Source organism: Pseudophryne corroboree, chromosome 2 (genome assembly GCF_028390025.1).
Source record: "Pseudophryne corroboree isolate aPseCor3 chromosome 2, aPseCor3.hap2, whole genome shotgun sequence".
NCBI classification, from domain to species: domain Eukaryota; kingdom Metazoa; phylum Chordata; class Amphibia; order Anura; family Myobatrachidae; genus Pseudophryne; species Pseudophryne corroboree.
Genome location: NC_086445.1, coordinates 320,843,243 through 320,857,930, shown reverse-complemented (window position 1 = coordinate 320,857,930; position 14,688 = coordinate 320,843,243). Strand labels below are relative to the sequence as shown.

Genomic DNA, 14,688 nt, shown 5'->3' with positions numbered 1-14,688 from the left:
CATATTTTTGGAAATGCAAGGATATGGGGGAATGGGGAAAAGATACTCACAGTGAACAGGAAAGGTGTACTGTTCGGCTGGGTACAGTAGTCACCTGCTGTGTGGGTACAGGCAGACTTCAGTGACTGAAGGAAAGGGAGAAGAGACTTCTCCCTCACAGATTGTGACTCACTCCCCTGAGAGGCGGAGGTGTGGAAAAGGGAGTAACCTGCAAATTCCTTAAACTTTTTAAGAGTTTACGTGGGTCAAAACACTTACATTTTTGTCATATCTCCAATAAGTGAACAGTCACAGGCCAATAGTGGTCACCAATCATTTTAGAAGAATTAAACAATTCTCACTTTACTATAAGGCAGTGACGTGCGGTGGGTAAGGTATTGCTGAAATCACAAACCACTGTCCTGCTTCATGGGTGCATTGCTGGAGGGAAGTTCATGAAATACAGTACCTGAAGAATGTGGATCATCATGTTACAAGCAATAGAGCTGCAAGACTTTTTTTTCCCCCTCAATATATGTTTTATATAATGGAACATAAGTTTTGTACAGAGTGTGACACAAATCTATTATACTTATAACATAAGTAATACAGTACCATCCTTATGTACTCAGTGCCCTCAGACCTTGCCTCAAGTGTCATTATGCCAATTCCTGAGAATAGGTAAGATCAAATGCATGCAAATCCCCCAATATATAAACCCATTCATTTGTGCTGGACTACCCAGTTCAGCGCTTATTATTGTATTGCAGTCACCTGGCCTGAATTCATTAAATAATGAGCTGGGTATTTTAAAACATTAAAAGGCCTATTCATGAAGCAGTAAAAAGAGTGGAGAAGTGAGCCAGTGAAGAAGTTGCCTATGGCAACCAATCAGTGTTGCAGTAACATTTATAAACTGCATTCTATAAAATTATATGTAGCAGCTGATTGGTTGCCATGGACAACTTCTCCACTGGCTCACTTCTCCACACTTTTCACTGTTTCATGAATAGACCCTTAGTTCATGAATTCTGCACTTTTTACTACAATGATAAAGAGGCCATGTTGGAGGGTCCGCATAGCCATTGCTTTACAACTATGCACAATAAAGAAATTTGAGGCCAATTATTAGTACTGGTATAGGTTTCTGAAAAATAGCCATAAACACTTTTATAGCTTTAAATATTTAGTTGGTACTTATTTTATCTACTGCAGAATCAGTTCAATAGGAGGCACATTTTCATCTAAAGACAATCTCATACAATAGGTTAAATTGGGTTACGTTCTCCAATGTCTTAGCCTCAGATTGCTGGGCTATGGTGGTAAGTCACATTTCCTCCTGCCATTGCCCCAGATGACTGCTCTTTTCAGAGTGGTACTGTAGGTTAAAAAAAATATTTTTTAGTATTTTATTTAAAAAGTTGTTTGAAAATCTGCAAGTGCCCCTGGTTCTTCTTTCTTGGATACCCACTAGAGCAGGGGTCTTCAACCTTTAAGACAGTGTGGGCCACATAAAAAAATGAAACGAAGCCGAGGGCCACTAAGCTATACTGCGGTATTTAGAATCTAAATTTTAATTTATGATTGTAATGAGACCTTTTCTAGACTCATAAGACCATAAAAAAGACTTCAAAAGATAATTATTGTAATTTAATGAATGAAACATGGTCTACTTTACCTTTGTTATTATAATAAGTTCATATCAGTGGGAAACTTGGCATTGTTTTTGCTTGGCCAGCTTGTCGATGTTGGCATCAATGTTAGAAGTCGCTATGCGCAGAGTATTCTCAAGATGTTGGTCTGTAAGCTGAGTTCTTGTCTTGGACTTTGCGTTCTTCATCCTTGAGAAGAATTGCTCACATAAGTATGTGCTTCCTAACAAAGCACACATCTTCAAAGCGTGCTGCCAGAGATAAGGGAATGTGTCCTGAGAAATGTAGTCTTTGTAAAACGTAAACAAGGGCACATTGAAGAATTTTTCTCGCAAAGATGAGTTGTTTTGGAGATCAAGCAGCTCCATTTGTACTGAGCCTGGCATATTGGCAGCATTGACAGTAAAAGGCATAGAAAATAAATCGAAAAAAGACTGTTGATTACGGAAATCACTAAATCTGTCTTCAAACTCACTTCGCATCATGCTTAATTTTGTAGCGTAATCACCAGGAGACAAACAGTTGGACTCACCGAGAAGCTTAAAATGTGTAAAGTCTTTTTTCGTGAGTTGTGCCTCCCAAAGTTTGAGCTTTTCTACAAAAGTTTTAATGTGATCAAACAGAGTGTGCACCAGCTGATCCTTGGATTGTAGCCGCGTATATAGGTCATTCATATGCAAGGAGATGTCGGTCACAAAGGCAAAATCTGAAATCCACTTTGGATCATTAAATTCTGCAATCGGCTTCCCCTTGGTTTGCATGAACTCTTCTATTTCACTTCTTAAGTCAAAGACTCTCTTAAGTACCTTCCCTCTGCTCAACCAACGCACCTCACTATAATAAACCACGTCGCCGTGATCCGCTTGGCACTCTTGTGTCAAAAATTCTTGGAATTGACGATGATTCAATCCTCGTGCCCTAATAAAGTTGACTACAGACACAATAACTTTCATTACATTCTCAAATCCAATCGTTTTCGCACACAAATTCTCCTGGTGGATTAAACAGTGGTACTGGATGAGATCTTTTCCTTCTAGTTCCGGTTCTTTTTTTAAAAGTGCAACAAACCCTTCATTCCTTCCCACCATAGCAGGGGCACCATCAGTTACCACTCCCACAAGGTTGGATAAGCTGAAGTCGAAACGCTGGAGTGTTTTCTTGGTGGCTTCCAGAATATCAGTGCCTTTCGTCGTTCCCTTCATAGGTACAAGCGCTAGCAGCTCTTCTGTCACATTGAAGTGTTGATCAATGCCACGGACAAAGATAGCCAGTTGTGCTGTATCCTTCACATCTGTGCTCTCATCTAAAGCAAGTGAATATGACTTAAATGCGTACAGCCGTTTTTTTAAAGTTCCTTCAATGTCATTGGCAAGTTCTTCGACACGTCGTGCTACAGTTACACCAGACAAACTCAATTTTTTAAACAGTTCGTTATTCTTTGGATAGAGAATTTCCCCAGCAGCGATGAGACACTCTTTTACGAACTCACCGTCCAAGAAGGCTTTTGTTTTTTTAGCAATTGTTTCAGCTATTACATAACTTGCTTTGACGCACACTTCACTCTCTTCCATATGCCTTTTAAAAGTACCCTGCTGGCGTTTTAGATCTTTTTGGAGATCGTTCACTTTATCCACACGAGGTTGCCCTTGAAGGTGATTGAACTTGGACGCATGTTTTGTCTCATAGTGTCGCTTTATATTGTATTCTTTTAATACTGACAATGACTCACGACAAACTAAACACACTGGCTTATCGTCAATCTCCACAAAAAAGTACAAATTGGTCCACCTTTGATTAAAAAGCCGGGAACATTCACTTGTTTTATGCTTTTTACTTGTAGACGCCATGGCAAAGCAGATGAACCTAAACAATGATCCCACTGTTCACGACTGAGTGACTGTAGAATAAAATCTGCTTCTATTTATAGCTGACTATAGAAAAAATAAGTAATAAAGACTCAATGAAGTATACACTCCAGCCCGTGTGTGCTTGTAGGACAGATTTGTATGAGAAGTACTCCTCAGATCCCTGTGAGCTTGCCTTTAAAATTCCCCTGTCACCAGCTCACAATGGAAGCTGCCATTTTGAAGCATGAAACAAAATCCAACTCAACACTAGTTCTTTGGTATGGAGGCTTCTGGCGTGTAGCTTTATGTCAAGCTAAAAACAATCAATAAAGAAATGTAAGCATATATAAAATAATCCTGATAGGTTACTGGGGCATATAGCATGGGTACAGCCACAGAATACATTCTATAGATGGGACAATATATATATATATATATATATATATATATATCTCCAAAATGAGGCACTCAAGGAGACATGCAGCAGATAAAAACGCTGTATTTCAAGATGTAGGTCTAACCTAACGTTTTCAGGGTCTCCCCCTTCCTCAGGACCTCAATACAGACCACAACAGACACACACACAAATCCAATTTAAATACCCCCCGCACACTGACTTACCCGCCACCTTGATTCCTGCTTGCGTCACCTGCCTGTACAGCTGGAAACATCACGTGTCTCTGTCATTACAGAGCTGGTAACCAGGGAAAACGCATAGCATGCGTTCCACCAGGGATCCAACTTCCGCGTTCGAGAGACCAGCCACGGAGTTCCGCTCTGAAGGCTGACAATCGCTGGGGACAATATAGGTGGGGGCTATAATATAAACAAAACACCAATGAAAATAGTTACAGAAATAATAAAAAGAGCATAGATAGCAGTAGTTAATACAGAGAAATACCAACCGAGATTAACTGAACACTTTTTGCCAGACTGATAACATTGTCAATATTCACCAGACCCATCGATGGTGTTACTCCTACACCTTAGTCATGGGTGAGTGAGTAAGTAAGGTGTAGGAGTAACACCGAAACAGCTGTCGGGTGTGCTGTGAATCTGTTTGGCATTATGATCGGACCTTTCTTATGATGACACTTGTGGCTAAGTACCCCTTCTACATTTTGAATATTCTATCTACCGGTCTATGCCTGTTTTTATGCACATATAAATGTACTTTTGTGCTACTAAAATACTTTTGCATGATAAATGGATGTTTGCTGGCCTTTTTTTAAATATATATATACACACACACAATGTATCATAGGTGGTAGAAACACATCTCAGAAATCACAGCCCCCATTATTCCCATCCCCACCCCCATACACAGACATTACATCTGCCATTGTCATTCCCACCCCAGCACCCACCACATATACAGGAATCACAGCCCCCATTATTCCCAACCCCACCCCCATACAGACATTAAATCTGCCATTATCATTCTCTCCCCAGCTCCACCACCACATAGGGCCTATAATCCATATATAGTCCAGAATAGGACTGGACTTATATGGCTGTACCACTGGACTTATTCGGCTATATCACTGGACTGGACTTATACGGCAGTACCACTGGACTTATACGGCAGTACCACTGAACTTATACGGCTGTATCAATGGACTGGACTTATACGGCAGTACCACTGGACTTATATGGCACTACCACTGGACTTATACGGCTGTATCACTGAACTGGACTCATACGGCAGTATCACTGGACTGGTGGGTATAATGTGGGCATGCTTTCACAATATTGCTGCTGTCTGTCTGTGATGGGGGGAGGGAGGGTATGATAGCGCCTATGTCAAGACATAGGTGCTATCATACCCTCCCTCCTCCCCATCACAGACAGACAGCAGCATTGTCAAAGCATGCTCCCTGCCATCTCTGCTCTTAATACTTAATACACCCCCTGCTGGGTCCCCCGCCACGCCCCCTGCCCTCAATACTAATTTATTCACTGCCATGCTCAGGCTGCCGCACCCCCGTCCCCGCCGCTCCCGCACGCCGGGTTCCTGCACTGCCCCCTGCCCTCAACACTTATACACTTTTATTCTCCTGCCGCAGCCCCCCCCCCCCCCCGCACCGGGTCCCCGCCGCACACAGCCATGCTCGGGCTGCATACATGCTGCCGCACCCCCTCCGCTCCCGCCCGCCGGGTTCCCGCACTGCCCCCTGCTCTCAATGGTAACTTGCCGCACCCCCCCCAGCCGGGTCCCCGCCGCTCTCACCCACCTATTCAACACTGCAGGCGGAGGGAGACACAGGGAGGGAGACACAGTAAGGGTGACCAGACCACTGACCAGCCTAAGAGGAGCTACTCCCCTTCTTCACAGGCAACCAGTGACAGTGCGGGGGAGTCACATGACTCCGGGAAAGGGAAAAACATTTTTTTTTTTTTTTTTGTGTTCATATGTGCGCTGCGGGCGGGCGCGTCGGCGGGCCATGGAAACCATAGCAGCGGGCCACCTGTGGCCCGCGGGCCACGGGTTGAAGACCCCTGCACTAGAGGGTCTAGACAGGCCTGGCCAACTTGTGGCTCTCCAGATGTTGTGAAGCCACACACCCCAGCATGCCCTGCCACAGTTTTAGCATTCCCTAATAGCAAAACTGTGGCAAGGCATGATGGGACTTGTAGTTTTACAACAGCTGGAGAGCCACAGGATGGCCAGGCCTGGTCTAGACAAATACTCGGATAAGCTTCTGAAAGGATTTGCCCTTATATTCTTTAACCCTCGATGTGATGGCCTCTTAGACGTCTGGAGTATGAACTTTTAGCCACAAGGTACATGCACAACACAAGCAGTAAAAATTCACACTGTTTATTATGAAGTTAACAAAAGTATATAAGACAATGCATATGGGTGTAACTGACATGTCGTTACACTCCCATTGGCTCGTTAATAGTTACCAGGCAGAACAGAAAAGGCGGATGTCCATATATGGGTTTTCTACAAGTTTCTCAAACATTTAACAAAGTTTTTGTAACACAGTATATTTGGGTAGAAAGAACAAGTTTCATCTGGTATGGAACTGACCTTGGATGCCAGACCCACACAGGCCTGGTATCTGTATGAGAGACAAAGGCACCTAGCACAGGGCAGCACGCATCCATGCAAACACATAAGAGTTCATATAGCATGTTTTAACCCTTCACTAGGGAAATAGAAATATTCACTTTTACACTGTAACTATTATAAGGAAATTGATCATATAAAAAGTAATATTTACAAAGACAGAAGAGCTAACCCTTCAATCCCCTCTTAGAATCATGATTATTATATGACATGATTCTTGAGTGAGGCTCCTTTCTTGTTCCTCCAGTTCTTGAGATATTGGACATAATCGTCGGGTCCCTTACTATCAGAGGAGGTGACAGGACTGGTGGTTATATCATAGTACATCAGGGCCTTATCAATGCCTTTGGAGGTAAGTTTCTTTCCACAGGGAATTACACAATAAACTATAATGCCTACAAGAATTAAAGTTACAAGTATGAATATGCTTATTTGCACAAGAGCCTGTTTCCAATTTTCAAACCATCCAAAATATTGGCTCCATGGGTTATCAATACCTGAATTTTCTTAAGTTCTATGGATAAGGTTTCTAACTCGTTTATGGCTAAAGTAACCTTACCATTGGGACCAGTGTTGTCAGGAATATATGTACAACAGCCTTCCACCTTACTAATGTAAACACATGTACCGCCTTTTTCTGCTAGGATCATGTCAAGGGCCATTCTATTTTGGAATGTCATTTGGGAAGTGGCTTCTAGCTGTTCAGCTATACCTTTAAGAGCATCTTTGGTATCATTAACAAATCTTTGTTGATTATAATATATATAATTAATCCAGGCTACGTTTTTATTTACAGTTACTATAGGAAACAATGACTCAAAACCCGCAGCCACCTCATCTCTAGCTTTGAACTCATTTGGAACACCTCTTGGGACCCCTATAGCATCAATGTATACGTGGGGGTCAAAGCTACCTCCTGGGAGTGCTCTTTTCTTTCGATTAGCAGGAGTATTAGAGGGAGGAGTGGGGTCATCGGTGATCATTAAAAAGGCTGAAAAAACAATTTTCCTGTTCTAGGGGTATATTAAGGGGCACTGTACCTAGGTGGGGCCTAGATTTGCCACAGACATAACAGTTGCTTTTATTGTGTTTGTTAGCACTATACTTCATCCATTCCAACCAAAAATTAATGTCAGAGAAACCAGTTTCAATAGCTAGGGTGTCTTCAAAGGTAGGGTTAGTAATAGCCACCATATCTTTAGAAGTGGCAATATGGGGCTTTAAAGGTTTGTTTTGGGGAGCAATTTTAGGCTGGTATTTTGGGTTTTTTATACATATCCCATAAATAAAACCTTTGTCTTGCACTATAGTATCCTGCTTGCCACCCCACAGCTTCCCAGGAATTACAATTAGATCCATAATATCTAATGTCATAGTACCATTCGTCAGTAACACAAATATATACTGTCTCAGACATTCCTGATTTCCTCCTGTGTTGTATATAATATTTGTCATCAGCAATTTTGGGGAACATAAAATAGTCAAGGATATATGTGGCTACGTGTGTGTTAGAGGAATTATACCACAAGGTGGGGATCCCATTTGTTTGTGTGATGTCGACTTCACATATTGTGAGGTGAATGAGGGCCAGTAGGGCTATCGAGATAGTCCCCAGGATAGAGATAGGGGACAGGTTCCTCATCTTCTTCTGTTCTTCTTTCTTCGCTAGGTGGGAGGTCAGGGCTGTCTGCCCCGGTTCGTACCTCACTGGAATCACTTGCTTCCCTCTCTAGGTCTGGTCTAGGAACCTTTTTTACTCGGGATGCATGGATCCAGGTAGGACTTTCCTCTGTCAGGACTGCTGTTCGGGTAACTGCTACGACCTCTGTCTCTGGACCATAGGTGAAGTCTCCTGGGCTCTTGTTCCTGGGGAGCACCTTCACCACGACTCTGTCTCCGACTTTAAAGGGGTGTGTAGGTTCCTGTGGATTCAAAGGGTTTTTACAAACAACCTCATGTTCAATTTCATTCAGTTTTGTTATCAGGGACCTGACATACTCTTCCCTGATGAGTTCTAGATCTCCTTCCTGTATTACTAGTGGTTTCTTAGCCCAGGGTGTAGGAAAAGGGTCTACCCATTAGTATTTCAAAGGGTGAGTATCCTAGAGTTTTCTGTGGGGTATTCAAGATGCTGGTGTTTAGCTTTATTAGGGTTGTTCCTGAGGCAAGTGATGCATCTGCTAACATAAAAATCATTGGTTAGTAGGAGGAGTGTTGTGGCTTCACCACGGTGACCAACACCACGGCACTGGGCAACGAGCAAAGGGGCACTGGACTGGGGTATACAGGGTTTCCCCTCTTTGCAGATTAATCCTGATTTAGGATTTTTTCTGCAGAATTGGGTAAGTTCAGTCGGAGAGATCAGTATTAGTCGCAGCAGCTTGAAGTTGAGTGAGCAGATGGACGTTGTCAAGGGAGGGACATGCTCTAGTGAGTGCAATGAGTTCTGCAGCTTGCGCGGACTGATAAGGTATTGGTAGGGTTTCCAACACAGTGTCAGGGAGGGTGACAATGGCATAGCCAGCCTGGTATGCATTGTCATTGGGCCTACTACAGGAGCCGTCAACAAAAACTATGTCTGCGCCTGGTATGGGAACGGGAGACATGTCAAGTCTGGGAGAAGTTTCAGCTTTAATGGAAGCAGCACAGTCATGTAGGTCGGGTGGTTCATCCTCAGGACCTTTCAAGCCTAAAAGGGCATTGAGAATGGGTGCAGGGCCAGAAGAACTAGCAGTGTACTTAATGGTAAGGGTAGGGTTACTCAAAAGGAGTACTTCATATCCACTAAGGCGTTGTGCTGACATGTGCTGTGTGTGTAAGCTTTTAAGTATTGCCAGGACATCATGTGTGGTGTGGAGTACTGTGATGTGGCCCAAAGTGAGGGTAGTGGCCATTTCTGCAACCATTGCACAGGCTGCCAAAGCCCTGAGGCAGGCAGGCATACCTTGCACAGACACTGGCATGACTTTGGAAAAAAAATGCCACGGGGCGCAACTTCCCTCCATGAAACTGTGTGAGCACCCCCGCCATGGTTTTACAATTGTCCCTTGCATATAGATGGAAAGGTAGTACATAATTGGGGAGGCCAAGTGCCGGACTTTTCATCAACATACATTTTAAACTTTCATATGCAGTTAACATTTCTTGTGACCATTGTACAGTTTTAGGTTTGTCCTTCAGTGTGGCTTGTCTCAAAATGTTATCATAATAAGAGCAATCAGATATCCACTGTCTGCAGTAATTTACCATACCCAGGAAGGACAGTAGTTCCTTCTGGGTAGTTGGGGTGACCAGGCCCAATACAGACTGTATGCGTTGTGGACTGACTTTCCTCTCTCCCTGAGTGAGCACAAAACCTAAGTAATCAACATGCTTTTTACACCATTGCATTTTTATTTTGGACACCTTGTGTCCACATTCACAAAGCCAGTTTAGTAATGAAACACCATCCTCTCGGCAGGCCTCCTCAGTTTTACTACAGAGCAGCAGATCATCTGCATACTGTAGCAGGACTGAACCATGGTGAGGTTGCCAGGGCCTCAATGTGGCCTGGAGACAACAGGTGCGTCAATAATCTGCACCAGGTAAGTTGTTTACCCTCAAAAGAAAAGGCAAAAAGTAATTGTGTCTGTGAATCTACAGGTATGCTGAAAAAAAAGGCATTCTTCAAATCAATTACAGAGAAGAACGCAGCATCTGCAGGGATTGCAGAAATGAGTGAGTTTACATCTGGAACAATTGGTGCAATTGGGACAATTAACTGATTGATCGCTCTGAGATTCTGTACAAATCTTATACTGCCATCAGCTTTGGCAACAGGGTTCACAGGAGTACAGTATGGTGATACAATATGTCTGAGAATACCCTGTTGTAAGAATTGCTGTATCATGGGGCGGAGACCTTCTATCTTTTCTGGTGAGAGGGGATACTGCATAGGTCAGAACACAAAACACTGGTTGTTGCACCGCTGTCCACTAAAAAGGGAATTTTACTTCCATTTATAATAAGTGGCAGCAGAGGTGAATCTTTACTATGACGGGAGAGTTGAATAAAGGCTGGGATACCCTCCTCCGGGCCCCGTCAGTGCGCGGGGTCTTTGGAATCTTCCCTGACTGCGGGGTTGGTTCTGTCTGTCAAAGCGTCTGGAGTTCTATTAGTTATGAGTGAGTGCAGGTTTCTTTTTACATCAAAACACCCTGCAGCCTCTTTCTCATATAAATGTATAGCTGCGTCCTTTGCAAGCTTTGCGCAAATAAGATATACAGCCATCGAGGGTAATAGTGGGCTTGGGACAGTGTTTTACTATTATCTAAACTCTGGGTTATTGGTGCTAGGGATAGAGCTAGTGGACGCACCCTCCAGCAGTGGAGCTGGAGGCAATCCCATCTAGTGTGAAAGGGTTACTGCTGCCAAGAGATTTGTGTCTCTGAGCGCAGGATACATTGGAATGCAAGGGGGAGGAGGGAGAGGGTTTTCAAAGATTTACAGTTTCTCTGCAGCTTCGCTTCTGTGCTATTGGAAACTGACATTTTTCTTAAATCTCCATATAGAAAGGGTAATTACTGCCTTCCCGTAGGAATGGGTCCTGTCCTGCTTTCTCTGTCCATCCCGCTAAATTATCCACCCATGGGTTAACTAAGTAATACTCTGAGGTAGAGTTGCGGGCGACATACATCTTGCATGTCTCACCAGGGAGGGGCGGGGAATATGCAGGTTTTTTTACTCTGACTAGAGCCCATTGTCAGACAGTAATATAAATCAACAGTACAACTTTAAAGGAAAATATCTAAAATTTACAACTCTACTATACATGCATCAGCTAACCAGTTAATTAGTCATTGACAATATCACAATATTATCTGTATAGTGAGAACATGAAATCTTTTGACGGTACGATACTTACCATTCGTACAAGATGTCAGAAAAATACAGCGTTTTAGACAGGAAGCAAGAAAAGTGTTTGAGTAAAGATATCTGGCAGACGAAAACTTACCAGCCGTCTGGACCAAATATAAGAACTTATCTCACTACAAACATACAAGAATATAGACGATCAAATCGAGGTATTCTCTACGTTACGTATAGACCCCAGGTCTATTTTTTTTAAGTATCCCAGATACTGACGTCTTTGGAGAATTGCGCTTGGACCCCGGGTCCTTTCTCAGACGTATCTTTAAGTCCCAGACATTAAAGATTCTATGGTATCCCTGATACCTGTTTTATGCTTTTACATAAAACTTCGTAATATTAAGTCCCGGACTTAAATATTACCTTGTCACGTGTTCCCGGAACACTGACACGGATTCAGCTTCAGTGTATGACCGCAATCCTGTATGGCAAAGACAGACAATAAATTCTCTATCTTACCATTCAGGGACGATCACTGAATTCCGGACATAGCCCCCAGCTGAAAGGATTTGCCCTTATATTCTTTAACCCTCGATGTGATGGCCTCTTAGACGTCTGGAGTATGAACTTTTAGCCACAAGGTACATGCACAACACAAGCAGTAAAAATTCACACTGTTTATTATGAAGTTAACAAAAGTATATAAGACAATGCATATGGGTGTAACTGACATGTCGTTACACTCCCATTGGCTCGTTAATAGTTACCAGGCAGAACAGAAAAGGCGGATGTCCATATATGGGTTTTCTACAAGTTTCTCAAACATTTAACAAAGTTTTTGTAACACAGTATATTTGGGTAGAAAGAACAAGTTTCATCTGGTATGGAACTGACCTTGGATGCCAGACCCACACAGGCCTGGTATCTGTATGAGAGACAAAGGCACCTAGCACAGGGCAGCACGCATCCATGCAAACACATAAGAGTTCATATAGCATGTTTTAACCCTTCACTAGGGAAATAGAAATATTCACTTTTACACTGTAACTATTATAAGGAAATTGATCATATAAAAAGTAATATTTACAAAGACAGAAGAGCTAACCCTTCAGCTTCCATACAAATTCTCAGTGCAGCCATGTGCCTGGTAACCAATCACTGGACCTTTCTGACAACAACTAAGTATTAGTATTTGGCTACAATTGAGAAAATCTCTGCATATTTTTAATTAATAAATCTCAGAATTTGAAAAACCATCTGCCAGGTGGGAATGGCTGATCAAAATGTGTATGCTAAGAGTATCTGGAGTGGATTTTCTGTTTGCTGTTGTTTGGATGCCTGTGTCCAGGACTGGACTGTCCCACAGGGGTACACCTCCTCTTCTAGGGATCAGGCTCCAGACTGTGCACTTAAATTATACATATGATGGCTACCACACCCCCTATGGAGACTGGCCACACCAATAAACATGAGCCCTTACCACTTCATTAACCCAGTGGGCCATTATTACTCCAGTCTGACACTGCCTGTGTCTGCAGCCATTTTCTTAGAATCCTGGGTGTTAACCATCCAGAAATATATATAGGCTTTTAAGTCATATGAGTCTGTTTGGCAGCCAGTATGAGCAATTAAATAAGGTACCGTCTTTTAAAAAAGTGTGTTGTGTGGCCTGCTCACTTATTTATACATATGTAGCCTGCTCAGTCTTTGGCAATTGGGATTATGGTGTCTTTGAAAAGATAAATAAAGTTCTTAAAATAAACTGTTCAAATATGTATCTTGAAGCTAAAATATTATCACAGTAGTTTGTTACATATTTAATTTTACCATTTTAGGCACTTTGAGACCATTTTATAAAAGTTTGTTTTTAAAGTATACTAAATCCATGGACAATTACCACAATTACATGCTCAATAGGATTTTGTGCCTCTAAAGTAGAGATAATAGTGACAATATCTTTTTTATAGTAGTACATGATTTTACTAAATTTCTGCCATTGGTGGATACTGTTGTTCTCGTGAGTTCTGTATACATGATCAATGTATTTTGGAAGCATAGTGGAGGTGGTTTGCTGCCATTAAAAAGGCAAAAATTGAAAGCCGGGTCTCAGTCTGCCCAGCAGCAGCAGAGTGCTAAACTGATAGTAATTTGAGTGACCAGATGATCATAAACAAGTTGTAATCTCCAGTCTCCATTCCACAGAACTAAGAGGCACAACCAACAGTTTGTGAGACTGACCACACCTTACGCACTTTATCATGAATATGTGCTTTTTTCAAAGGTATGCTGGGAAAGGCATCTGGCTAATCTTATGTTGAGCTTTCACAGGTGTAACATAGTATCAAAAATTAAAAGATGTTTCTGGCGCCAATCAAATTACATTACAGTTATGTTAATTGATAATAATTTAATTTCTATAGCACTTTTCTCCAGAAGAACTCAAGGACCTTTATGGGAATCATGGACATAATACAGAGGTTTGGATATGCAGGAAATACGGAAAACAATGAACATAAAACAGGGCTGATGCAGCCATTTTGGTTCATAAATTCCAAGGATTATTTATCCTGTGCACAAAAATACCAGGCATGGCAACCATATTGGGCACACTATATATATGGGCAGAATAGACAATACCTGGCGGATATGACACATAATGGAGAAGCTACAATACTAAAACGAGATGCAGAATCCTTGTAAAAAAAAATATATATCCTTATCAGATCCATGTATTGTTCATTCAATACACAAGAGTACTGGGTAATGCAGCTATCTTGGGCAGACTCATAGGTTACAATGTGTGAGATATACATGGCAGTAAAACATGTATTGCTTATCTCTGCCAGCTGCTTATAGGAAAAATTAGTAATGTTTAGAGTAAAAACCATTAGACTAGCTCGCCCTATAAAACAAAGGGGTCTATTTACTAAGCCTTAGATGGAGATAAAATGCACGGAGATAAAGTACCAGCCAATCAGCTCCTGACATTTTTCAGACATAGCCTGTTACATAGCATATAGCAGCTAATTGGCTGGTACTTTATCTCCGTCCACTTTATCTCCATCCAAGGCTTAGTAAATAAACCCTTTAGTCTTTATAGCAACTGGGAACTGAATCAGCTGGAAAGATAGTTCAGCCTCTTACCTCAACCTGAACTCCTTTCATTAAAATAAAAAATATATTCTCTCTCACAGGGGAAAAAACACTTGGGAGAGAGGTTTAGTGAGGTATAAAAACCTTACATACCTTGTGGCCAATTCTGGATTACCGCGGGTATGCACGCTCC

The 14,688-nt window shown here is 42.1% G+C and overlaps 1 protein-coding gene across 4 annotated transcripts in view; it reads right to left on the bottom strand.

Moving 5' to 3' along the window:
* Positions 1-768, bottom strand: part of SCEL (sciellin) — a 118,559-nt gene extending 117,791 nt beyond the window's left edge. For 2 of the 4 annotated variants that reach the window (XM_063952984.1, XM_063952986.1), the window contains exon 1: positions 51-768. The gene's annotated coding sequence lies outside the window, so the exon portion shown is untranslated. The remainder of the gene's footprint in view (positions 1-50) is intronic. The other 2 variants (XM_063952985.1, XM_063952983.1) reach the window with 2 other exon arrangements.
* Between the last annotated feature and the right edge of the window lie 13,920 nt (positions 769-14,688).